The 27025-nt window shown below is 46.3% G+C and overlaps 1 long non-coding RNA gene across 1 annotated transcript in view; it reads right to left on the bottom strand.

Annotated features, from left to right (window-relative positions):
• Positions 1–27025, bottom strand: part of LOC144826438 (uncharacterized) — a 665527-nt gene that overhangs the window by 336344 nt on the left and 302158 nt on the right. The window contains exon 2 of the long non-coding RNA XR_013609823.1: positions 11639–11835. This is a non-coding gene — a long non-coding RNA (uncharacterized LOC144826438). The remainder of the gene's footprint in view (positions 1–11638; positions 11836–27025) is intronic.

Below are 27025 nucleotides of genomic sequence, written 5' to 3'. Positions count from 1 at the left end.
CCCTGTTGAGGAAGCTGCTGCTCTGCAGGGGTGCCGTCTTGGGCTAGATGCCTGATGACTACCTGGGGAGGTGCCGGAGAGCAGTATCCCCCCCATCTGCTGTGCGTGCCTCACAATTGTTTGTGGCCCTGTTCCACTTTGATGCTCGACATCAGGGAATGCTTTCCCAACAGGCCCTCTAGACTGCGTCACAGTAGCCTTGGTGAATGGATCGTCCAGGACTGTGTTACATCAGAAAGTTGCACTCCACGTGGGTTTAGGCCTCACATATCCCTCTTTCAGCCTTCCATGCCTACCTCTTGGGCTGACACAGAATGATCCACGAAGATCTGAAGCAGAGAATATGTAGGCGAGTAGGATCTGCTCTTATGGTTACCCCCACTTTTTGCTGATGTTTCACTGTTTTTCGACTTTAGTCTGGCTGGGGCCCTGCTAACCAGGACCCCAGCCTAGCTACTTCCTCTCTAAATTGATTCCAAGTACTTTAGGTACACTCCATTTTGGTTAATTGGGTACCCTTATGACTCCCTAGTATATGGTACCTTAGGTACCTAGGGCATAGGTACCCCAGAGGCCTACGAGGGGCTGCAGCATGTATTATGCCACCCCTGGGAAGCCTTCCAAAATGACACCACAGGACTGCTACTGCAGCCTGGGTAAGGTGGTGCATGCACCCCTTACTTAGATATAAGTTACCTGTATCTACCTTAAATTACTACACACATAAACCTATCAGTCCCCCCTATGGCAGACCTTATCAATCCTGAAGGCAGGGTACTGGGTTTTGTGTGAGAGGTTGCCCATGCATGAGCTCTGCAGCCTTCGGAATCTATTCTCTGGGGCTGTTCGGTGATGCAGCCAGACCATATACTCTTAAGTGCATTATAACCTCACGGTAAATGCTAACTTGGGAATGGCTGCACGGAAACATGTTGTGTTTAGTGTCAAACACTTTGGAATCATAACCCCCCAACAGTCCTGTTGGCGGGGGTATGATTCCACCCTTCTAGAGGGAGAGACATGTACACATCGGTATACCCGGTACCAGTTTAAAAGAGCCCTGGCATCACAAAATGGATGCTGCAGCCACAGACAGGAGTCTGGCCTCCTGCTGCCGGACGAAACTCCGGCAGGGGAGGCCTGTACAATAGGGTTCCTGTCACAGTGAGGTGTAACCACCTCCCAGACAGGCGTTAGTGTATTGGGGCTGGGTGGGTGCACTCCAAGAGTGCTTTGAAGTCTGCAATGGGGGCACATTTGGTGTCACTGTGCATAGTCCAGCTCAAACCGGTTGCAGGGGCTGCCAGACCCTCCTGTGGTGCGAAACTGGACAAAGGAAATGGGTGTAGCCAACCCTCTTTCCTGACCCTCCTATCGGTGGGTCCCCAGAATATGTCCAACCCCTTCCTTGGGTATAAGAAAGGAACCCCTGTCTACGGGACTTTAGATTACACATAGACGAAACTCTGCTACGGAAATCCTGGAACTTCGCCGATCTACACGACTAGATGACGGAAGAATCTCCCTGGAGTAAAGGAGTTACTCCCCTGCTGGGCAGGCACCAAAGAAGCATCTGACCGGTTTGCGTCTCCGAAGCTCCCGCCAGTATTTGCAACACAGGAGGTGGATTTCCAGACTTCCTCGAGGCCGACCTGTGTCCCAAGCAAAGCTGAGACCCGTAGCCATTGTGGATAGAGTGGAACCGGAATCCTGGGACACCATGCACATTTGCAAGTGCATTCGTTTCTCGACATCCCTCGAGGCTGTGCATTGGGCTACTTGTAGCCCAGATCCCGAGCACCTTTTCCACCGAAGATTGCTGGCCTACACTCCACGAGTGTTCCGTGAGCTGGCCCTTCGTGTTTTCGCTCGAGGTACCTTTGCGATCCCTGGTCCGTCGGCAGGTGGTTCCCTGAGAAGGCAACTTTGACTTTCCTTGGGTTTCCCTGGCTGCAGAGTCAAGCTTCACCTCTTCAACCTGAAATCACCCGACATCGGTGGGCATTCGTCTATCATGCCCCTGGTCACTGGCAAGTGACCCAAACTCTGTCCCCTCTGCTTTTAGGTTCTTCTCATCTTCGATCCTGGCTTGGATCACCCCGGACACTTTCCTTCTGGACGGCAGCAGCACTTTGCAGCAGATCGCCATTGAAATGAACGACAATTCCCGACACCAAAAGACACCTATGCACCCGGCTTCCTTGGGTGAGGTTACTCGAGTACTCTGGTGCTCCCATGGTGTTGGCCCTAGAACTCCCTAAGTCTAAAGGGGTTTGATCAAAGCCCTCTCCTAAGTATCCCTTATCTTTAAGTTTCCAACAGCGACTTTCCCCATAGAAGCTAACGGAGATTTGTGGCTGTGTTCTCACACTGCACGCGTCCCCGTGGGTCCCCTGTGTCACTACCTTGGGTGGTTCCTTGTGGTCCCAGCAATTCTACAGGCTCTAGGCCTTGTGTCTAGTCAATTCGTGGTTCTTATACCACTTTCTTAATATATGGTTTGGTACGCCCCTAGGACCCAACGTATATTGTGCTAATTTACTGTGATATATTAAGTGTAACATTTGTGCTTTGACCTCTAGCCTCATAAAGAGACTAGTAGGGTTGCCCTGATGGACAACGGACAACGGAGAAACAGCGGCCCTCATCCTCCTAGACCTCTCCCCGGCATTCGACACTGTCTGCCACCGCACCCTTGTGCAGCGCCTCAGCAACGTCGGAATCCAGGAGAAGGCACTGGAATGGATCATCTCCTTCCTCGACGGAAGAACACAGAGAGTCCGCCTACCACCGTACAAGTCAGAGGCCACCGAAGTCATCTGCGGCGTCCCTCAAGGATCCTCGCTGAGCCCCACCCTCTTCAACGTCTACATGAGCCCCCTCGCGGCCATCGCACACCAGCACAACCTCAACATCATCTCCTACGCTGACGACACCCAGCTGATCCTCTCCCTGACCAACGACCCCGCCGCCGCCAGAGCCAACCTTCACGAAGGGATGAAAGACGTAGCCGAGTGGATGACGACCAGCCGCCTGAAACTGAACTCGGACAAGACGGAAGTCCTCATCCTGGGCTCCTCGCCCTCCGCCTGGGACGACTCCTGGTGGCCCCCCGCCCTGGGCACCGCTCCCAAACCAACAGACCACGCACGCAACCTGGGCTTCATCCTGGACTCCTCCCTCTCCATGACCAGACAAGTCAACGCCGTCTCCTCGTCGTGCCTCAACATCCTGCGCATGCTACGGAAGATCTTCCGGTGGATCCCCACCGAGACCAGGAAGACGGTCACCCAGGCCCTCGTCACCAGCCGACTGGACTACGGCAACGCCCTCTACGCCGGAACCACCGCCAAGCTCCAGAAGAGACTCCAGCGGATCCAGAACACCTCAGCCAGACTCATCCTCGACATCCCACGACACAGCCACATCTCCGGACATCTGAGAGACCTGCATTGGCTCCCCATCAACAAGAGAATCACCTTCCGTCTCCTCACCCACGCACACAAAGCCCTACACGATCAAGGCCCGAGCTACCTCAACAACCGCATCAACTTCTACGCTCCCAAACGCCATCTCCGATCAACCAGTCACGCCCTCGCCGCCGTCCCCCGCATCCGAAGAACGACAACAGGAGGAAGGTCCTTCTCCTACTTGGCCGCCTGGAACTCCCTCCCGACCGACCTGCGCCTGACTGACCCAAGACCACCTCTCCTTCAGGAAGAAGCTCAAGACCTGGCTGTTCGAGCAGTAGCAGCACCCCCCCCCCCAAGCGCCTTGAGACCCTCCGGGTGAGTAGTGCGCTCTATAAATGTCTATGATTGATTGATTGATTGATAGGGTGTGTTTAGGATAAATACATATATTTTATATATATATACCTAGTGTGGTTCTCCTTTCATTTAGCCATTAAAGAGGTTATAGACTGGTAAAACAAGCTGCTTTACATTCCTTCAAGACTTAGTCTGAAGGCTGCTCTCCACAGCTACCACTAGGATAGCTTTCCAATAAGGTTGTCTTTAACCTATCACCTCTAAGGGGTTGTTTGGACTGGTGCAAGGTGCCCACTATAACTAGTGGACAGCATATGCCAGGCCAACTTCTCACAGAAAGTTACCATTCAAACGCGCCAGGGATCAGGACAGATCCAAGACTGCAGCAGACATAGCCGATGAGTTGACCAGGGCTTCTGAACCCGACAGATCAAACAACGCCGACGCCCTGTTGGCAGAGAACCACTCTGGCTTCCGAACCATGGTAGCCCGGTTCGACAGCCTGACCAACAAGCTGGATGGCATGAGTGAGCGCCTGCACCGACAACGGATCCACTTAGATGGTGCAGAAGTACACCTCACAATCCTGGAGTAAGGAGCATCAAAGGCATTGAAGTGACTGGACAAATTAGAACGCCACTTTAAATCAGTTGCTATCAAAAATGAGGATTTGGAAGCTTGATCACACAGCAATAACCTGCGCATAGTGGGAGTGTGGAATCAGCAGGCACCGGTATGATGGATCTTTTTGTGGAGATCCTCCTGATAGACCTTTTTGGCAGTGAACATTTTACTTCTACCTTCGTGGTGGAGCGAGCCCACCGCACGCTGGGCCCACGGCCGCCCTCCCCCCCCCCCCCGGCATCTCACCTCGCCCAATCATTGCCCTTCTCTAAATTTTAGGGACCGTGACACTGCTCTTCAGTTAGGGTGTGAGGCTAGGCTGGTGCAGTACCAAGGAACTAAGCTCTCTTTTCCTGACTATACATTGATGATACAGGAGGCATGTAGCAAATATACGGACACCAAATCTATGCTTAGAATACTGTGCCTAAAGTATGGCATGCTCTACCTGGCCCGCTTGCCGGTCATGTTTAATGGTGAGGCGTAGATTTTGACAACCCCGCAGATGCCCAAGCTTTCTGCAAGCAATATGCTAAAGACCACCGGTCGTCATGTCATGGCACGCTGGAACACTCTCCGCCAACAGCTCTGATCTCCTCCCCCCGACTGACCAATCGCAGGGGGCTGCAGCATCACCTTGAAACTGGAACTCACATACTGCAATATATCTTCACATATCGTCTTCTTAACTTTCAGCCTCCTACTTTCTTCTCATTCCCGTCTCCTGTCTCCTTCCACTTTTCAATGATTCTTGGCCTTAATTTGTTGTCCAACATTTCAATACCCTGTCATGATAGAGGCCCAGTTGCCGTAGTGTTGATACCCCCCCTTGGAGTAAACCATGGTGTGAAGTGATTGTTATCTGTTATAGTGTTGACAATTTGTATTATGGGATTTCGCTGGGCAGTTATGGGCCTGATGTGTGTTGTGGGTGGGTGACGGGTATGCTTTATTTGGTGGTTATTGTCTGTCTATTTGATCTCTGATTGAAAGTTCTATATCCCTACACTACATTTCCTGAATATCATTCACAATGAACCAATGTCACGTAGCCCCATGAATCCAAGGGTCGAGATGCCTTTCCTATCCTGGAACATCAAGGGCATCAAAACCCTCGTAAGTGTAAGCTGGTGTTACAATATTTGACCTGTCATGGTATTCAAACAGCATTTTAACAGGAGATATATCTGCCTCCAGGCACGTCACATACTTTCGCATCTTCATGTGGGCCACATAGGTTTTTCTCCAAGTATAGTACATATTCACGTGGGGTCTGCAATTTAATACTCTGCCCGCTCTGTCGCCTACATCCCAGAGCACATTTACTTGAAGCCGGAGGCCGCTACGTGGCTGAGGCTGGGTTGCTAACGGGCCACAGTGTTTTGCTTCTTAATGTATATGCCCTTAATGTCGACATCAGAGAATTCTTTCACGATTTGTGCTCCTTTCTGGGGCGAATTGATGCTGATCTTGTCATATTGAGGGGTGATCTTAATATGTTTTTTGACCTTATACTGGATTCCACAGCTGCAGCGCCCAGTGGCAAGCCAAAATCCTTCAAAGCTCTCGGTGAGAGGTGCAACGCTTACTCTTTTCAAGCTGCCTTGGGCTTTCAGCATGCTGCACTCGCAGGTTACACGTTTACTCTGCGCCCCATAACACATGGTCCCACATTGATTATTCTCTGCTGTCGTCCATGGTACTTCCCTGGTTGGGTGGCATTTCCCATCTTTCACGCAGATTATAGGACCGCACCCCAGTTCACATGGTACTGGCAATAACGCTTGGCAGGGGAAGAGAACACAGTTGGCTTTTTCCCGCAATTCTCTCCATGATGACGTTTTCCATGAGGAGCTGCGCACTGCTATAATAGATTACTTTGAAATTCATGTGGGGTCTGTTGTGAAGCAGGCTACCCTTTCACAGACTTGTAAGGCCTACATACGTGGAATTTGTACCTCAAAACGTGTAGGTGTCCTACACGACATCCAACGAGCCTTTTCCCGAATCGAAACTGCCCTGCGTGACTTAGATGACGCAGTGCTCCGGAGACCAAATGACCCGCAACTACGGTGCTGCGTGTCCCATATTGATACGTTTCAGGAGCTGGCTGATCGAGAGGCGGTGCACTTGGGAAACACACTAGGGATTGGCATTATAGGGAGGGTGAATGTCCAGGGCGAACACTAGTATGACTGCTTAGCCTGCAGAGGGGAATAGGATACATCCCTGAACTGCTGTTAGACAATGGGACACACACTGTGGATAACAGTGCGGTGCTCGCCAAGCTCCTATGTTATTATGCCCATTTATACACCTCCCGATATGCAGGCGATGGGAGGGATGTAGCTGAATACCTCTCAGAGATCCTATGGTCTGGCTCGCGAACACTTCAAAATTACAACAGAGGGTCCCTGAAAACTGATACTCGGAGAGAGAGGCAGGGAAAAAAGGCAAAAACAAGAACAAAATCTCTCACTAGTATTCAATAAGATTTAGGTCATATATCCTACATAGGTTCAAATAATAACATTGTCCCAAAACAGAAGTTATTGAAAGAACATATTTTCCTTTTTTATTCAAATAGTTTTTTGATAAGCAAGAACATAAAAATAACAATATATCTTAATCATGGTATCAATTTTGTATGTACATTCTATACACATATATTTATACTATATACAATACCCCCAAAAAAGGAAAATAACACATATAGGCCCAATCACAACAACCACACAGTTCATCCAAACACACTGTCCTACCAATCTCACAGACTCTCAACATATAAATCAAATAACAAGAAAAGCATTAAAACACACAAAAGAGACTTAAAGCATTATACAAACATATAAAATATATACAACACAACACCACAATAGCAGCTCCTAAGTGAACCCATCTCTACGAAAGAAATCATAGCTGCAATTAACTCTCTAGAGGCGGCTCAAAGGCCCCTGGTTTGGATGGCCTAATGGAGTTTTCTATAAGGCCTATAACCACCTCTTGGCACCACACCTACTTGCCCTGTATGCTGAATCACTAGATGCCGGAGTCCTCCTCCCTCCACTGCGAGAGGCTGGGATTATGCAGCCTTCTAAAGCCAGGCAAAGACCAGCTTCACTGTACCTCCTACAGACCACTGTCCCTCCTCAATTTCAACAATACAATTCTAAGATTATTGGGACCTGGTTGTCACTGTTGCTGGAGGCAACTACATTGCCTTTGCAATCAAGCTTCTTTCCCTCCGTTCCACCTCCCTTAACTTACGTGCCCTTTTTTCGGTGTTGAAAAGAATATCACTGGATGGTCCAGCAGCGGTGGCACTACTTGATGTTGAAAAGGCTTTGGACTCCCTTGAATGGCTTTTTTTGTGCGCTACACTACAAAAGTTGCAGTTTCCATGCAGATTTACCTCCCTAATTAAACTCCTCTATTCTGTACCAATGACCTGCATTCACGCCAATGGCTCCATTACAGCACTATTTGGAGTTACCCGTAGGACAAGGCAGGACTGCCCACTGTCCCTCTTACTATTTAAAATCGCTATGGACTCACTGGTTCTGCATTTATAGATGAAACATCTCCATTGTGGCACGCAGTTTGGAACTGGTGCGATGCTGTCACTATAGGGCAATGGTGTTTTACTTTAGCCCCCATTGTGCATGAGTTTTTGCGTTACGGACTCCTCTGTGGCCTACAAATAAACTGGGAGAAGTCAGAACTATTCCCACTCACAGAGTCAACATCACCTGTGACGTGCGAATTTCCACTGTGGTGGTGCACAGATTCCATTTAATATATTAGCATTTACGTTCATTGGGATAAGAAACAAGTTCACCAATTAAATTATGGCCCAGCAGTGGACAGATTGAGGGCCGGATACACCTCCCACTATCGCTGGTGGGTTGTGTCGCCATAATAAAAAGTGTGGTTCTCCCACATTTTTTATATATTTTTCTCAATATCCCTACTCACCACACTGCGTAGTGTGCTCCTACGATTAATTTGGACGAGCCGTAGGCCCCGACTATGGTGGGATAATTTGGTACTTGCCTATGAGTGGGGAGGGTTTGGCGTGCCACATCCGCAGCTCTACTATCTAGCGGCTCAGTGCCCGTATGCCCATCACTGGTACCACAGCGATGACCGGCTACTCTGTGATAGGCCTGGGCGCTGTTGCGTGCCATCCTCCCTCAAGGGATCACTTTGGATCCAAATGATGTCCAGACACTCTCTACCACTTTCTGGGTGTGGCATAAGCTCCTTAAGAGTAGTATGTGGTGCCCCACTATACTCTACTTCCTTACTCATAGCGGATAACCCCTGCTTGCTTCCTGCTTCGGAAACCCTTGTTAAAAACACTCTGGCGCAACACGCGCTGCGTACATTCAGGGATCTCTTTTCAGATAGCCATGCACTTTCCCATGCTCATGATGTATGTTTTGTGACAGCCATGATATTGTTCATTATTATTTCCCTTGTTATGGGGAATTGTATGTGGGTTTTGTGTATAAGCTAAAATAATAAATACAATAAAAATTACTCTAATTTTTTTTATTGGCGCAGGATTTTTTTGTGTTGTGTTTTCACTTTATTACTGTTTGTGTGCTGAATAAATACTTCAATACTTTACACATTGTCTCTAAGTTAAGCCTGACTGCTTTTGTGCTAAGCTATCGGAGATTTAAGCGCAGGTTCATTTAGTGACTTTTTGTGGTTCACCATGACAAGCTTCGTATTTATTACTTGAACGGACCACAGCCCCTCTCACTCAGTTTCTTACCGACAGTCTGTGGTGGAAAACACAGGAATGATACACTATCAGCAAGGGCTGGGGCGTCGCAGGGCAGGCACATGCAGCTTGAAAATGATAAAGTGACAGTCAGGGACATCTGAAGGGAGCGGGCATGGCATTTCTGCAAGGAGAGGGAGTGGCTATCAAATCCAACAGTTGACATAGGGCTCGAATGCTTGGGGAGTGGTGAGGAAGGGCTCTTTGTGTTGAGAGCTTTTGTTGATACGGGTAGGGCAGTTTAAGGGAGGCGGGGGATTAGGAGGTTTAATGTATTAGAGAGGCAGGGAGGGGGTTCACATTGATAGTAATGTTCGGTCAGAAAAAGAGCTTCAGACTTGTTCTTTTTCTCTATATGGATGTTTTGGAATTGTATGTGTCATATGTCCAGCCGCAGCAACTCTGATGATGTCCACTGCTGTGTGTTCCCTGGCACTGCCCTCTATGAGCACAGCTTTCTTCTCCCCCACTCCCTCAGCCCCCATTTACTCACCACGCTCCACACCACCAAAGTATTACATTTAAACTCACTACCACCCATGTCCTAGTAATATAGGGTGACCAGGCGTCCCCATTTTGCCAGGACGGCCCAGTTTTTAACCAGCTGTCCCAGCAAATGTCAAGGAAAGTAGCTCATGTCCCGGTTTTTAGAGAGGGTCGACTGAAAACGGTGGGCGGTGTTTTTTATGTTTTACAAAGCAGGGATAGTTAACAATTGTTTCAAGAAAGCAATTTAATTAACAGGCCGGCTACTGGGTTTAAAAAATGCATTTTATGTATGTTCTTACTGCCTGTTCTGTAATTCTCTCCTGAGGAGCGCGCTCATCGCTTGAAGTAAAATCGTAGTCCTTCATCTAATTTTGTGAAATGACCTGGTTTGTGGCTTTAAAATTCTGGTCACCCTATAGTAATACCACCGCCATTCCCGGTATCACCATAGATTCCATTTCCACCTTTACTAGACCACCATTCCCAGCACTACATTACCACCATTACCAGCAATTTCATTATTGCCAGCACTCCCAACACCTCCGTTATCACCAGCACCACTATTACCATTATTACCGCCACTTCTGCAGCCCTCGCTATGCATTCTTTACCGCATAGAAACCTGAGCTCTGGACTTTGCCAGTGCTTGTATAGACTTGTGGATGCCAACATTTTTTGCCTCGGTTACTAACAGTAAGTACTTTCGTTCTGTTCCTTAGCAATTGCTGAAAATGAATGGGATTATTTGAAGTGGATCTTTTCAGATTTGACAGGGAGATGAGACTCTGGCTGAGGTGGAAGGGGTGAGGCGCGAGGCACGTGACTAAGTGTGACGACAGCAGCGCGCGTGCCTTGTAAACACTACATAGCAAACATCCAAATCCGCGGAAAGCCCTTACCTGTCCTGGGGCGCCCAGGAAACAGTTACGCCCATCCAAACATAAATGATAACGTACACCCGTATTTATAACATAATAAAACAAACTTTTTTTGTTTTGGTTTGTGTGGAGACATTCGAAAGTGTTTTTCTTTTAAGAAAAGATCTGTAGTTTTAACTGTGGGAGTTCTGAACTGCTTTCTATATTGTTATATTATAGTGCTTTCTATTAAAACAAACAAGACAACATCGGAAACCTGACGTAATCCACTTGTGATGCAGGCCTCAGTTGAGGGATTGCCTTACAGGGGCAGGGAAGACTGTACTGCCGTATGCACGGCTGGGCGTAGATAAAGAGCCTTCTGTTATCGCGCGGCACTTTGCATTCCAGTTCGGTCAAGTTACAACTTGTTTGCAATGGGATTATCATTGTGAGACCTTCAGCGCAGGGAAGGAAGCTTGACTTGTGGCCGCGCTCTGCTATCGATGTTTGCTTGTTTAAGCGAAACTGCAACTTTATTATGACTGAAATACTTTTTAAATGAAAATTAAACTACTTACGGCAGTTTCATTCATTTCAGCTTACCATCGAATCCAAAGAAAAATAATATCACAAACAAATTGACATTTGATATCAGGAGCGTAGCTTCAGGGGGGTGTCACACCCCCCTAAAAAATGTACATTAGGAATGTGTACATGCACACAGAAACTTTCTCTCCTAGTCTGTTTTGAATGTCTTAAAAAATGTTGATATGTTTGCAAAAATGTATTTTCCCTCCCTTAGTACCCCTACTAATCTGCATTCCTCTCCCTTTCCACTGCCCCTTAAGCCCCTCTCATGCACCCTGCCCAGGCATAAAGGATTTTAAAATGATATGCGGGGGTGATTGTTGGAGAATCTGAAGCTTCCCCCTCCCCCAATGTTACTGACCAAGCCAAGCCCCTGTTTGATACCTGCCAAACTACAAAACATACAGTAAACCTTACAAGAGAAACCTTTTCATGCACTTTAATTGGCACAATTTAGGGTTCATAAAATATATCAATTATGTACTTTAATCTGATGTTTTGAAATATAAACTAACCTGGACAGCGTTGTGCTTTATGACTTGATCCTGGAGTTGTCGAGTACTTCACAATCTCTTACAATGGAGAGATTTGTTTGCTGACTCCTTATGGAATTAGTCCAAAATCGTCGAAAATTTGGTCAAGCAGGTTATACTAAGGTGTCACTGGTCTTGGTGTTACCTCTGTTTTTTTGCGTTCTCCTAAACAGCAAGAACTGGGGACACAGAGAACAGGGCAAAGTAAAATTGACACCAGAAACAAATATGCATTGGAAAAGTCAAAAGGCCTGTCTGGCTTTAATGGGCTAACAAAGGCAAACAACAGGTATACCATAATGTATTTGCTTTTTTGTGCAGTTTTAAATAGCGCGAAGGTATCAGAGCACTTTACATGAGCACCAGTTGCATTATAGATGGACACATTCACTTGTAGGCACGGGGAGATTAAGTGATTTGCCTAAAATCACAAGATGCGTGAGCCTCCCGCCAGACTCAAAGTTGGTTCTGCAGCTTTAAAGTCGGCCGCTCTAGCCGTTAATCAAATTAAAGTCAGACCTATCAGCTTTTCCGATACTTGCCGTCCAACACAATCCATTACTAGATGTCCCTCTTGAGTGAGGCACAGGTCTTTGAAAATTCTTTCAAAAAGATACAGTATTACAGCACTAAAAGAAGTTTTTTTTGAGTCAGAGAAAAGTGTTAGATGGGTCTTTCCCAATGGTACAGTACCACAAGCTACTATTAGGTATCCCTTTTGAATAGACCGTCTCCGCTTCAGCAGGCTCCAGTACCTTGGGATGTTAATAGCGGCCCACCACTGACACTATTGGGGTGCAGCAGGTGCCATTCACCGCAGCCCAGAGCTGGGAGGGGGCCCAATTACAACAGCCCCTTAAGCCCTGAGAGGGCACCTAACTAAACACGCTGGAGTTCCGAATTTGAACAAGCATTAAAGAGAGGACTTTACATTTAATTTTTTTCTTGTCACATTTGCTGTGCTTTCAAAGACAGGGGTCAAATGTCAGTCTAGTCTTCAGACAAATCACTACTTAGTCTTTTTAACAGGGAGACTGGTTTACTGTTCTTTCCTTTACTGCAAAGTGTGAGGCTTTTATAGAGGGAACTATTGGAAAATCTTGCTGGTGTGAAAGGAATGTCTACAGGACAAATGAGCTGTCCGAATATTTCAAAGTAAATAAACAAAAGCACAAATGAAGCATCTTTTTTTCTAATTCTGAAGTGTGATAGAAACAAAGATTTGAATAGGGTCAAAACCAATAAAGACACTTTACTTTGTGATGCACAAATGACAAATATTAGCTGGCACCCAATTTACTCACGTTTGTGTGCTACATAGTTGTATCAGTGAAACTATATGTCTGCAAATTTAGTGCCCATTTCATTGGAAAAAGTGTTGTCTGTTCATGACAGTGGCTATCACACCATGCTTTAGTAATACATTTGTGACAGGGTGCTCCAAAGTGCAACATCAGCTACATACTACACCCTTACCATTCTCCTTCTAAATGGGAGTGGCTTATTTCCAACAATTGTTCTTTGTGTAATGCTTGGAGTTTCCAGAATCCCTATTACTTCAGTGTGACAGGGTGCTCCTCAGTGCAATATTGATTGCCGCACCACCAGGCTGGAAATTGTCCCAGCACCACTGCTTACTAGGGTCACACGAGCTCTACTGGAGTGGGAGCTTGCTGTTAGCACCATCCGATTCTCTCAACTGCAGGAGCCAGACTTTGAGCTGCAGAATATACTGAAGCACATGCGTGGGCAATGCAAAGGCTGCATTGCTCGCACTGAATGGCCAAGCAGTGCACATGCTCACTTTTGTAAATGCAGAGTGGGCCATTCGACCTTAGCTGCCTGACACCAACAGAGGTCAAAGAAGAAGTTATGTCCATGCTGCTGGGTGGCTTCTGAAGACAACTTAGTCACAGTAATCACTGTATTCAGTGTAATGGGTGGAAGGAAAACAATGGCAGTTAATAAAAGAACAAAGATTTACTTCGGACAGAGTGCAGGAACTGGGAAAATGAATGATTTTGTTTAAATCTGTTTTTTATTAGTTACAGGTTTTGGAATTACAGTATATTTGACATTTTCCGAAATTCTATTCAAATTACACTATGGTTTGACAATATCAATGCAGGCAATACAGTAGACAATCCAAGCATTATTGCGCATTAACAGATCTAAAATGACATTAATTGGTATAGTGCCTCAATACACAGATTTAAAATTAACCAACAACTTCAATAACAGTTTGCTCTCCACCCTGAGACCCCTCATTGTCTTAGATCGCCAGGTATAGTACATCTGCTATGTCCTATAGAATAACTCAACCATCCATCCCAACAATTTTTATTTATTTATTTATTTTTTTAATTTGTAAGGCGCTACAGCTACCCAAAAAGGGTTTCCCGGCGCCGAGACCCAGCTTGAAGAAGTCAGGAGTAATTTCTGGCTATTCTTGTTATTGTTCGAATAGCCAGGTCTTGACGTGCCTTCTGAACCTGACATGGTTTTCCTCCTTTCGAATGAAGGGAGGGAGTGCGTTCCAGAGGGATGGTCCAAGATGGGAAAAAGATCTACCTCCCATTCTTGCCAATTTAAATCTTGGGACACAGAAGTTGGCAGCTGATTGTGAGCGAAGATTTCGCTTGGGAGTGTAGGGGAGAGCCAGAGCTAAAAGGTATTTAGGTGCAGTACCCGCTTTAATTCTGAACATGTAGTTCAGGGCTTTAAAACGGATTCTGCTTTCTACCTTGAGCCAGTGGAGTTCCCGGCGGTAGCTCGAGACTCCGGAATTTCTTGGGATTCTGCACAGTAGTCGGATTGCTGCGTTCTGGACAATATACGGTTCGTATACATCTGCGTGCACACTCCAGCGCCCAGCACATGTAAATCACATGATTTGTGGCAACGGCCAAGGGTGCTCCACATGTGTTTAACTAACTGACAGGGAATAGCTGGAGGGGCGAAACAAATCAAGAATCTCCGCCAAGCGGGGAAGGGGGGAGGGAGGAAAGGCCAAAGTAGATCTCGGATATGAGGGGGTGAGGAAGTGGGGGGGAGAAAGAGGGGTGAAAAGCAGCGCTGTACTCGTCACTCGGCGCAGGTGCCTCTAATATGGTGATAGTCGTCACCCCGCCATATGTGTGCTGTATGTCGATCTCAATCATGTGCCCCTTCAGGCCCTTCGGGCTCAGCGTCTGATGCCCCTGGTCGATCCAACCAGTGTGCTCTGAAATCTGACATCATTGTATCCCATGCCTCCACCACTGGTTGTTTCCGCAACCCCATGGCATCCTCCCTACGAAGCGCCACACTTTCTGTCTGCGCCCAACATAGCATGGATTTGATACCAGGCTTTGGCGGCCGGGGGGTTTGGGGATTTCCAACGACATGTGAGCAGGCGCTTAGCCGTTATGAGGACCAAGTCTATATACCTAGATGTCACCTTGTACTTTTTGGATCGTTGGTACAATCACAAAATATATGCTTCCCATGTCCAGTCCAGGGCGCGTCCCGTGCACTGGGCCAAGCATGTGGTGACTGAATCCCAATATGTCTGGATAACCGTGCATGACCACAGCATGTGGAGTGGGTCTGCCCAGATTTTGCCGCATCTAGCGCAGCAGTTGTCATTACGGTCAAAATATTTATTTATGCGCTCTGGCGTCAGATAGGCTCTATGTATTATTTTTTATTTTATTTTTTCATTTTATTTTAGGACTTTTATATAGTGCAGCTGGACCCGAGGGTATTAAAACGCTTTACAACAAGTAAATTATGTGCAAATAGGCAGTACAGAGTATAGTCAAACATGTGGATCAAAGCGAGTATAAGGCGAACAAAGGCGCAGTCGCGCGGACGGGCATGGAGGATGAAGTTCAAACAAGGCGGGCCCCCCAAAATTTTCTTTGTTCACACAGGATGAGTGTCCAGAAAGTTTTCTTGATCCCAGTCAGTGTCACTGGTCAACATTTAAAGTTAGAAAGAGTGCAGGCTAGGGTGCATCCTTGGCTTCTATCGGTTTGTTCGAGAGCGGGCGAGGAAGAGGATTTTGAGCAGATTTTTGAATTTGGGAAATGAAGGGATCGTTTTGATGTGGGGGGGGGGATGGAGTTCCAGATTTTGGGGACGTTTCCGGCAAACGATTTTATTGCGTTTTTTTGCTTGCGAGATTTCAGCGGGATGAGTAGCAGAGTGTTGGAGCTCCTGAGGTTTCTGGACTGGCCAGCCTTTTTGACTTTGGCAGCTAGGTATTCCGGGTTGCCTGTGTGCAGGGCTTTGTGGGTGAGACAGGCTGTTCTGAAGCTGGCTCTCAACTCAAGTGGGAGCCATTTTGAATTATTTGAGTGCAGGGGAGATGTGATCAAATTTCTTAGTACTGGTGACCATTCTAGTTGCTGCATTCAAGGTTGTTTTCAGGGGGGCGAGGTGGGATTTTGATGTCCCAGTCAGGGCAGCAATCCCGTAATAAATTCTAGAGAGCACTAGTGCTTGGGTGGCTTGTTGAAGGTCCTTGGGTAGAGGAAGGGTTTTATTTTGTACAGTAGTTTCAGATTGAGCAAGGCACTTTTTGCAGATCTTGAGATATGTTTTTTCATGTTCAGTTTCGGGTCTAAGGTGATACCTAGAGATTTTACCGAATCCGCCAGGATGAGGTTGCCATTGAGGGCAGCAATAGCTTTGAGCCATTCTGCGATTTGTGGGTTTTCGTCTTTGTTGGAGATGAGGAGTATTTTCGTTTTCTCTTGCCAGTCTTGAACCTCCCTGAGCGTGGCGTAGAGTCTCTGGATGTCAGCAATGGAGGATGTTTCCAGATAGAGTTGTGTGTCATCTGCATATAGGTGGAAAGGGATGTTGGATTTCCTGAATAGAGTGGTAAGGGGTTTGATGTAGATGTTGAAAAGCTGAGGGGAGAGCACTGATCCTTGTGGAACACCCCTGTTGACGGGGTGGAGGTCGGACTCAAAGTTTTACATTTTTATTCTTTGTGAGTGGTTGTGGAGAAAGGAAGAGAACAAGTGGAGGACTGTCTTTTCAAGAGTCAGCCCTTTCTTGTAGAGTCTTGATGAGCAGTTTGTGATCGACTGTATCGAATGCAGTCAATAGGTCTAGGAGGATGAGAAGACAGCATTGGTCCGAGCCCTTTCTGAAGCCAGATTAGTGGGGGTCTAGGAGATTGATGTTGTCCAGGTGTTGGGTTAGCTGAGGAAGTACACATCTTTCCAGGATTTTGGACTGAAGGGGTAAGTTTGATACCGGTCTAAAGTTGTTTAGATCCTCAGTGTCTAGACCAGGCTTTTTCAGCAGTGGCGTCACTTGGCCAACTTTGAGGTAATTCAGAACGACTCCTGAGCTCAGTGAGCTGTTAATGATCTTGCACCATAGCGAAGCTAGAACGAGCTTCAGGTCCTTGGACACTTGAGGGGGTAGTTGTTCCAGGGCGTGGGATGAGGATTTAGCATTGGAGAATAGGTTGATTATCTCTGCTTCCTGAATGGGAGTGAAGAAGGACCATTGTTTTGGGGGGTTTAAGGAGTCACAGTTGTTTGATTCAGGCACATGGATCACGGGGGAGGGGATGAGATTTGAGCCAAATGCGAGGTCGATCTTAGCAATTTTGTCATTTAAAACGATGGCGAAGTTTTCACAACGTGCATCGGATGCCTGAGTTAACGATGTCACTGACTTAGAGGTTTGCTTCCTGATGATATTGAAGAGTTCTTTGGCTAATTATGTAATACTGAATGAGCTGGAACCTAGCATTGCGAGGAATCCGTGTGGGGCTCTCAAGTATGCTGTCCCATTCCCGATCCGTGACATGTCGCAGCAGATCGATGTCCCAATAGGCACGGAGAGATGTCAGTTGCAGTGCCATGTGTACTCATAGCGACTCCGCAAATCACCTGGTGAGGTGGCGGCCCGTGCCTAGCTCATGCAGATATTGCATCGTTAAGTAGGTGGCTGGCTCCTACACCATATCGCCCCACAATGCGCTCAGCGTGCGCACCACTGCGGCATTCAATAGGAACTGACCTAGCGGCAATCCCAAGCCCTCATCCAGATCTGCGAATGGCATCAATTGTCCATCTTCCTATAGGTCACTTAGAGGCTGCACGTCTACCTCCTCCCAATGTGTGAGCTCTGTACTAGCTACTGCCCCATACCTCCTAGGTGTGCCTAGAATGGGTAGTGAAGGCACGTAGGGCAATACCCGATTCATAATACGAAGACTACGTTGGTAGCATTGGTATGCCACCCGCACCAGCAACCAGGTACTCCGCCCTTCCTACCCGGATGGAATAATGCCACTACCTGCAATTGAGTAAGTCCAGGCAACTGTGTTGCAGTATCTTCGAGATGGTGCGTGCCGAACCATCGTGCCACCCAATGGAGTTGCGCCACAAATAGTACTGCTCCATGTTTGGCAAGGAGAGTCCTTCCCGGTTGGTCGGCGGGTACATCTTGGCTACTGATACTCTGCTTCGCTATCCATGCCAGATAAACTGTCGCATATTGGATTCCAGAGTTTTAAAAAATGGCGACCGAGCAGCAATGGCAAGTTAGTGAAATAGTAAAGTAGACGCGGCAGGACCACCATCTTCAGTAGTGCCACTCTGCCCATGACCGCATGCGGAAAGGCACCCCAAAAGGCCATCTGTGTCCGTATCGACGTGGCTGCGCACACCAGATTGCCCTCAAGGAGGTCTGTCTCATCTTTGTATATGAGCAGCCCCAGGTATCGGAACGCTTCCAACTGCCAGCACCACTAATAACTAAACGTGGATCAGAAGTTGAAGCAGCGAAGGGGTACCAGCACGATTTTCCCCAGTTGACCTTGAGGCCTGACACTGAGGCAAATCGGGATAGGGCATCCTCAATTACTGCGCACGATTGCCCCACATCCCTCAGGTATATGAGCAGATCATCTGCATATAAGGAAACCACATGGATGCCGTCTCCTAAGGCAATCCCCCACTCTTCTTGTGTGCTGCATAGCATCTCAGCTAGAGGCTCAATAGTGAGCGCAAACCATAAAGGGGAAAGTGGTGAGCCGTGCCGCGTGCCACGCTCTATGGGGATGCCTTGACACATATAGGCCTGTCCTGACTCTAGCGGTCGGGTTTGTGTAAAGTAGCTTAACGAGCACCAAGTACTCCTCACCCAGTCCATTTTTATGCAGTGTAATAAATAGAAATTCACATTCCAGCTTGTCGAATGCTTTCTCCAGGTCTAGCACCAGGCAGCCAGCCTGCGCCCATCTGTCCCTGGAATAATGTGCCACTCAGAAGAAGCGTCGTAGGTTGAGCGATGTGTTTTGATCTACATGTACTAACTGCGGCACCAAAGGTGCCAGACAGTTCATTAATATCTTGGCTAGGACTTTATAGTCGGTATTAAGGAGCACTAACAACTGATACAAGCCTATTAGTTCCGCGTTGCTGTTAGGTTTGGGTAGTGACACCAGCAGGGACTCACGGAGTGTAGTCGGGAGTGTTCGGGAGTGTTCCCTCTTCTTGTGCGTGTCGATATATTGCAAGACGGCGTGGTGCCAGGGCTTGTTGAAAGGCTTTGTAATATCCCGCCAGGTAGCCATCTGGGCCCGGTGCCTTGCCCATGGCCAGTGATAGTATAGCGCCTTACACTTCCTCTAGCACAATCAGCTCAGTGAGTTTGTCCTTTTGTTGATCTGCGATTTGGTGGAGATTCAGGGGGGCATAATAGCTGATGCCGTAACGTAATGAAGGGACTTATGCACTCTGGTATATTGTGCAACAAACTCGTTATGTATATCATATTGCATAGTGAGCAGCAGTCCCGACGCGGATCGCAGCTGCAGCACGAGCAGACTCGCCAGCTCTTGACGGATCATACACGCCAGCAATCTGCCCGCTTTGTCAGCTGCTGTATGTGCTGGGAAAATTAATGATTAGCATGATGTTTCATTTTATGCACAAAAAAAGTACAGGTAACTTTAGACAACTTCTTGGGGTTGGTGAGGCACAATTGTACCTTATTAAAATCAAAAGTACGAATATCCTTCTAAGCCCTGTTGAAACTATCCAGAATCTGAGAAAACAAGATGTTTCTGCCCAGAGTGAGCTACTGAGAGAGAGAGGGAACTCAAGTAACTGTTATACACAGTACTGTAATAGAGGTGGGTGAGCCAACAAATTAAGTACAGTCGAGTGAAGGGTCTAAGAGCCCAGGCACAAGCTGAACCATGGAATCATTTAGCATGGAAATTGTGCAACAAATATTATGTAAAAATATGATAAACAGTCCTCAAAATAATAAAACGTGTATTTCTTAGACAAGCGTTTCACCTTAGTACATCAGATTATATAGCAAATAGAAGCAGAAGAGGTTGAGGTAATATGATACCACACCTACCACCACAATGGAAAAGGTTTAACACAATTCAAGTGGTGCACAAAACCAGAAGTTCAACCCCTTTCAACTTCCAACGGAGATAACTCTAAACATAAACACATTTTGATGGTTCAGCACCCATATTCTTCGTATTCTTGAGAGTTCAGTACACTTCTTTTGGCATTTCATTCACACAGTACATATAATTCAGAGTCTTAAATAAATATTTAGACGATAATTCTCTTTGATCATATTCTTCTTTTTATTAATTTCTTTAAAAGCAGTAGTCAACGCGTTTCATCCTCGTGGACTTCTTCAGGGCTCCGTTTTCAGTTCCTCTCAGCGTTAACTCTGTGTGTATTGTAAATGGCATCAATATTTTTCTAGAAAGTTTGCACTTTGAATACTCTAGTGGTGGGCCCAAGGAAACAGATTCTTGCTATGGGTCCAACTTTTTGTTAGTTCCGCATTACATCATCAAGATTGTTTTTTTTTATCTTGATGACATAACGTGGAACGGACGTGGGGCACACAAACTCCAGTTTATGAAAACTTACAAATGCAATCCGAAGAATACCGTCTTACTACCAAAAAGTTGGCCTATTCTATACAGTGACCCATAGCAAGAATCTGTTTGCTTGGGAAGGTAAGTCGATACCAAGCAGCGAATACAGAGAAGGAACAGCAACCGCATCTTGACCGACGGAATCTAGGGACAGGAAGAAGCGTGGCCAAAGTAGAGCTTAGGTCTTTCATGGGTGAGTAAAAATGGAATTCCCTTTTTTAAGGGAAGCCAGTGTAATTTTCATAGATGAAAAGAAATAAGATCTCTCCGGGAAATGCCAAAAATTAGAAGAAGTGCTTTGCTGTTGCACAACCTGTCGTTTTTTGATCAACCTATCCAGTAAACCCAAGGTAAAGTCCACTGGCAAAGTCCAATCTGGATGCAATTAGAGCACACCACAAAAATTTGAGTTTAGACATCGGTAAAAAATCTAGAAATCTGTGTAATGATCTCAGAAGGGCAATTCAAGATGATTCTACAGAGCTTATTTGGGGCATAAAAGATAGCCTGTCAATTTTTCCTTATTGAGGAGACAGACTTCAGAGGAGGTGGCAGCCTGAGACCCAGCAGTCAAACACCATTCATCTTTTATATCACCAAATAGAAGGATCTCAGTTTTATCCGAATTCCAAAGCAGATGGCTACCCTTCAGCCAATGCAAAGGAGCAGTGAGGCCAGTTTTGAGCTTCTCTTCGGGAAAAGAGGAGGAAGTGTCAACCATGAAGACGACCTGCGTGTCATCGCCATATGAGGTGGTATTCAGGCCAAATGATTCAATAACCTTTGCCAGCGGCACTAAGTAATTGTTTAATAAAGTGGGGTTAAATGATGACCCAATAGCACACCAAACCTCACTTTTTTACGGAAGAATGGAAAAGGGCCATCCAGAATTTTTGCTCTTTTCTTCTAGAAAGGATTTAAGCCATCCCCAAACTTGGTCACAGATCCCAATCTCAGAAAGAAGTTGTAACAAATAACATTGTAATAACATTTCATGAAAAACCGCATCAAACGCCACAGACAGATCCAAAAGGATCAGAACGTCACTGGCTCCTTTATCCAGCAAGAGTTTGATGGCCTCTATAATCCCCAAGAGCGCAGTCTATGTCCTGTGACCTTGGTGGAAACCTGATTGAGTGTAATGTAAAACAGAGTTGCCTTCCAGATCGTTGGCCACTGTGTATTAAAAAGCTTTTCCAAAATATTGGAAGTCGCAAGTAACGGAGAAATTGGATGAATATTTGCCAAGGTTTCTGGATTAGCGGATGTTTTCTTTTGAGCAGAGGGATCAATTGAGTCCTTTTTTCATTTACTCAGTACACAGGCTGAGGTCACAGAGTTATTGAAGAATTGCAGCAGCAGTGGTGCAATTTATTTTAAAAAGTTCACAATAAGAATTATTTGCTGAGTTAATACGATAAGTGAAATCATTCTTCTGAGCTATTTCAATAGCTTTGTGATACTGTCTGAGGGAATTTGTATACACTTTATATAAATGCCAAGAGCAACTTCCACGACGGGATGTAGGCAGTTGCTACCTGGATGAAGGACAGGTGCCTCAAGTTTAACTCAGACAAGACCGAAGTCCTCATCCTGGGCTCATCCCCCTCCACTTGGGACGACTCTTGGTGGCCTGTAGAGCTTGAATTTCCCCCCCACACCTACGGACAATGTACGAGACCTCAGCTTCATCCTGTACTCCTCGCTCTCAATGAACCACCAAATGAATGGCGTTTCTTCCTCCTGCTACAACATGCTCAGCCTCCTTCATAAGTTCTTCAAGTGGATCCCCACCAAGTCTAGAAAAATGGTTACCCATGCGCTCGTCAGCAGCAGACTACGGCAATGCACTCTACGCCGGCACCACTAAGAAACTCCAAAAGAAACGGCAGACCATCCAGAATGCCTCCTCCAGACATATCCTGAAAATCCCACACTGCAACCACATCACTGGCCACCTGAGTGGCCTCCACTGGCTAGAATCACCTTCAAGCTTTTCATACACTCCTACACTCCTACAAAGCCCTCCTCAAAGCTGGAGTTGCATGCCTTAACCACTGCCTCTGCTTCTAGACGCCCACCAGGCATCTCTGCTCCTCCCAACTGGCCCCAACCATCATCCCACGGATTCGCAAGACCACGGCTGGAGGAAGAACCTGGAACTCCCTGCCTCGGCACCTCAGGCAATCACCATCACTGTAGTAATTCAGAAAGGACCTCAAGACCTGGCTCTCCGACTGAACTGCAGACCCAGCCCTGTTTTACCCCCCAGCGCCTTGAGACCCTCACGGGTGAGTAGTCGCGCTTTACAAGAACACTGATTGATTAATTATATGGAGACTATTTCCTTAGTTGTAGGCCGTCTAAATTCTTGCACCTTTTTAAAGGTTTTAGGGTTCTGCAGAGAAACATGTGGCGGAGGGGCTTCTGCATGAGGCAGACCGAACCTTAATAGGGCCCAGATTATTCATGAGTCCCCTGATTAATGCATCCATTGCTAGGGAATCTGAATCAATATCCTTAATTATGTTAGGCAGAGCTACGAGAGCACCGTGGGAGTGACTTTGTTCCAGGCTTGGGAATTAACTTGGCAATTCCTGTTGGATTCACAGGTTATGTCAATATTGGAGTGGAAATACAATAGTGTGTGTATGAGAATGTTAGTGAGTTTTGATATGGCAGATAAAGACACTGTTGAAGGCATTTGAGGCGGGCTAGGGGCAGATCTATAGAAGGAGTTTGAGGCATCACCCTAGTAAGGGTGCCCAAATACTTTGCTTGCACTAGTACCCATGGCAACCTAGCTACACCACTTGTATTGCAGCATTTATAAAGCGCTTACTACCCCTATATGGGGTGTTGAAGCACTTGCCTACATGGGTGGCATGCTACACTGTGTAGAGTGTGTGGTTGGAGTGTTGTTGACTGTGTTTTGATCCTATCTGGGCCAGTGTTTCCGTGTCGTGCATGACAGTAAGTCTACACATGGGTCCCATTCTTAATTTGCCATAGGATTCAAACTGCACCATAAACAAAAGGCCCACTTTGGTCAAAACCAGTCTCACTTTGCTTGTGTTCTCTTCTAGAGAGGGTATTGCCTGGCAGTTCAGGATGAACTGTTACCATAAGAAGCAGGGTCAGTATTGATTTATATAAGGCGGGCCTCTATTTAGAGGGTCATTGTGGAAATAAATGATGGACTGGAATGTGCGCAAGTGACAGCTGGTGACTAAAATTAATTCAAGCATTCCATCCATCACCTTGTTCATTGCAGTTGATGCCATAAGTGTGGCCGGTAGGCACAATCTGGGTCCGGTGCTCACTGTGCTTCAGGACTCAAACAGCACCCTACTGGCGAGTTCTATATGGGTTGAGACCAGTCTGGGGTTGCTTGTGTTCCTTTCGAGAAGAGCCTTGCCTGGTCGGTCAGGATGGACTGTCCCCATGAGAAGCAGGTTCAGCACTGATTTGTGCAAGGTTAAAGTGGCATTGTAGACCAAAAGCGTTGGACTGAAATGCGGACCAAGTGATTGCCAATAGCTGATATTAACTTGTTTGCCGTAGTTGACGTCATATGTGTGACTGGTATGTCCAGACTTGGGTCCTGTGCTCACTGTGCCTTCGACTGAAGCGGCAACCTACTGATGAGGACCCTACAGTCCAAAACCTGTCTGGGTGTTCCTTTCTGAAGGTGGCCTTGTCTAGTAGTTCTCGATAAACTGTTCCCATGAGGGGCACGACCGGTACTGATTTACAGGAGGGAGACCTCTGTCCAGAGTGACATGGTGGGCAAAAAAATTATTGACTAGAATGCAGTCTCGTATACAAGTACAATGGGTTCTGTTGGGAAAGAAATATTTCTTCAACAGTTTATACTTTGTCTTTTCATTTTGACATATCAATAAATCATTACCAACACACGAGTCTGAGTTTGCTTCTTATATGGTCATTTATATATCGAAGTTACAGAAAAAAGTCAAGCAAGGCTGCTTCGGACGGTGACAAAAAGGTGAAGTGCTCGTGCAATGTGATCAAATGGTTTAGATAAAACAACAAAGACAACACATTCATTGACAGAAATCAATTACATCAATGCAGGGTCTGTGTTTTTGTCGAAAATCTTTAAAACAACGACTAGCTTTGCTAATTGTAGGTGCTTTCTGCTGTGTTCAGAGTAGATGTGGGGAACAACATAGATGTCAATGTATCGAGCCTTCTTGGTCGTTTTTTATTAAAAACATCAGAATGGGTCTTCATCAGGACTAAAACATGTGCAGCATAGAGTCCCAGTAAAATAATTTTACAGGCCTGTTTGAAACCTGGATCAGGAAGCACAAGCAAAGTGCTGGGTTGTTCCCCTCCCAGCCGTGCTGGGGGTCTTATGTGGGCAGTGCAACTTGTGGATCCAAGAGGTATCCACAGAGCAAATGTAACTGGTCATGTTTATGAATGAATGAATGAAGGAACATTTGTAGAGCGCGTGGTTACCCAGGGGCATCGCAGCGCTAAGACATCAGGTAAGCTACGAGGGAATTACTGGAAGAGGAAAGTTTTCACAATTTTTCTGAACTTAAGATGGTCAGGCTCAGAACGTATGTACAATGGAATACTGGTCCAGAGTCTAGGACCAGAGTATGAAAATAATCGGCCTCCACTTCGCGCATATTAGATTTTAGGCACACAGATTAAACCTTTCTTCCCGGACCTAAGGGTCCTATGGGGTACGTACAATTGACTCCAAGTACGGATCAATGGCGGGCCGTTTCCTGCCAGTGATTTATGGATGATACAGAGAGCTTTAAAATGTACTCTTTGCTGGACAGGGATCCAATGCAGAAAGGCCAGGGCAGGTCTAGCAAAAGTACACTTAGGAACATTCATTAGCATGCGTGCCTCACAGTTTTGTACGATTTGTAATCTTTTGATAGTGGCCAGGGGGGCTCCCAGATATAGCGCATTGGCGTAATTGAGCCGAAACAATACAATGGCCTCTACCAATAATCGTCTTGCTGCAAACAGAAGCATAGGAAGTATCTTTCTAAACCTTCTAAGCAGTCCGTAGCAGTTTGCTGCGACGGAACGAGATTGATCTCCAAAATCTAGATTGGAATCAATCCATACTCCTAAGCTCTTGACTTGATTTTTCAGGACCAGGGGGGGAGGGGGCAAACAGTTAGGCCACAGATGATCAATATTTAAGGGATTGGATTTCCCAAAGAGCATAAGCTCGGTCTTGGCTCCATTAAGCTTCAAGAAGGAGCTGCTCATCCATCACAAGACTTTCCGGAGGCAAGTGGCCAGATCCGGGTCTAATTGGTTAGATTGTTTTAAGAAGACAATCAATTGAGTATGGTCGGCATAAGAGACGACCTGTACCCCAAATGGGAGTACTATTTCTGCCAACCAACTCATGTAAACATTGAACATTGTGGGGCTCAGGGAGGATCCCTGAGGCACACCACAAGTCAGTGAAATAGGTTTTGAGGAACATTCTCCTTCAAAAACCGAGTATACCCTATCTTGGAGAAAGGACTGTAGCCACTTAAGTGCCAGCCTGTCACTCCAGCATCCCTCAGTCTTTGTATCATGAGGTGATGGTTGACGATATCGAAGGCTGCGCTGAGATCCAACAGGATAAGGACAGCGCAGCCTCCACCGTCAAGGGTCTTCCTGATTTCTTCTACTGCAGCCAACATGGCTGTTTCTGTTCCTTGTTGGGGTCTAAAGACAGTCTGTGTGACATGTAGCCGGCTATTATTTTCCAAAAATGCAGATAAAATTGAGTTAGTGTATTTTTCAGCTAATTTACTCACCCCTGGCAGCAAGGAGATTAAGCGGTAATTTCCCCAGTTATCAGGATCAAGGTTTGTTTTTTTAGGAAGAGCTTTAACTCTGGCATGTCTCCATTGCGGTGGCACAATTCCAGTTTTGAATGATGAATTTATACAATCAAGTATAACAGGTGACAGTACTTCAGAGACTTTTTGAAGAACACTGGGAGGAGTGACATCTGAAGGAGACCCCGATTTGAGTTCTTGAAGCAGCCTTTTCGAGGTCTTAAGATCCGAAAGGGGAAAATCTTCCAGCCGTGGACTGGGGGATGGAGAGTTAACTCCGCCCCTTGATACCAGCATTTGTGCGGCAGTGAAAGGGAGGAAAGAATTATAGATGTTTTGTATTTTCTCAGCGAAAAAATCTGCAATTTGGTCACATCGCAATTGGACATTCTCTGTGCCAGCATGAGAAGTAGCAGGAATGAGAAGATTATTAGCAATTTTGAATATCTCACGTGAAGAGTTCGCCGCGAGGATCTTTCCCTGATAGTAAAGAGCTTGTGCATTCTTAATTTCCTTTTTATAGGTTTTAATGGCTACTCGATATTTGATTCTACTCAGTACAGAGAAGTCTTTCCTCCAATATCTCTCACATTTTTTACATGT

This window comes from Lissotriton helveticus, chromosome 3_2, assembly GCF_964261635.1.
Source record: "Lissotriton helveticus chromosome 3_2, aLisHel1.1, whole genome shotgun sequence".
Classification (NCBI taxonomy): Eukaryota; Metazoa; Chordata; class Amphibia; order Caudata; family Salamandridae; genus Lissotriton; species Lissotriton helveticus.
This window is presented reverse-complemented; position numbering and strand designations above follow the sequence as displayed.